Genomic DNA, 895 nt, shown 5'->3' on the forward strand with positions numbered 1-895 from the left:
AGGGGCTGCTCGACTTAGCCGCCACTGGAAGAAGGGGCCTTTGAGGTGGCAGGCTGAATGGGCAGGCTTCCCAGCCACACAGGGCTCTTCAGCAAACCTCTCTTTTGGTGGAAGTCCCTGCGAACAGCCGAAAACAGTCAGGACTCTGTGTAGGGGGGGGAGCAGGCGAGGGTCGAGGGGCTGCTCGACTTAGCCGCCACTGGAAGAAGGGGCCTTTGAGGTGGCAGGCTGAATGGGCAGGCTTCCCAGCCACACAGGGCTCTTCAGCAAACCTCTCTTTTGGTGGAAGTCCCTGCGAACAGCCGAAAACAGTCAGGACTCTGTGTTGTCTACCGGTTGCCTACTCTGTTGGGGAAGTCCTGTTCCTCTATTCCGAACGCGCGGTCTTGGGGAAAGGCACTCTGTACGTGCACAGAGACAACTCTTACTGTTTCACCTACTGTGGGGATTCATGGGCTGGAGTGGAGCGGCGGTAAAATGCTTTACAGGCGGAGTGTACGAAGGTTGACCTGGGGTACAGCGTTCCGGGAAAGGACCTCTGTGAGGCTGGGAAGCGGGCGCAGTTGGAGCCAGCCGAACCGCGACCTACTCGGTTTCTCTCCTCCCCTGCCCAACAGACAGGCTCGGGACCCGACTCCCCCCACCCCCCAGCGCCGCTTCCTTGACCTAACTTGGGAACCAGCCCCAGGGGCGCAGCAGCGGAACAGCCTCGGACGTGGGGAGGGGGCGTAGCTCGTGCGTCCTCTTTGGGGGGGGCGCGGGGGTGTCTCTTTTGCGCGTGTCTGTGGGGGGGGGGCGCGCGGGGGTGTCTCTTTTGCGCGTGGACGTGAGTGAACGGAGCGCGCGGCGTTTGCTCGGAAAGGCGGCTGGCTGGGTGAAGTTTGCCACGCGTGGC

Source organism: Gekko japonicus, unplaced genomic scaffold (assembly GCF_001447785.1).
Source record: "Gekko japonicus isolate JY-2015 unplaced genomic scaffold, Gekko_japonicus_V1.1 scaffold76, whole genome shotgun sequence".
In the NCBI taxonomy this organism is placed as follows: domain Eukaryota; kingdom Metazoa; phylum Chordata; class Lepidosauria; order Squamata; family Gekkonidae; genus Gekko; species Gekko japonicus.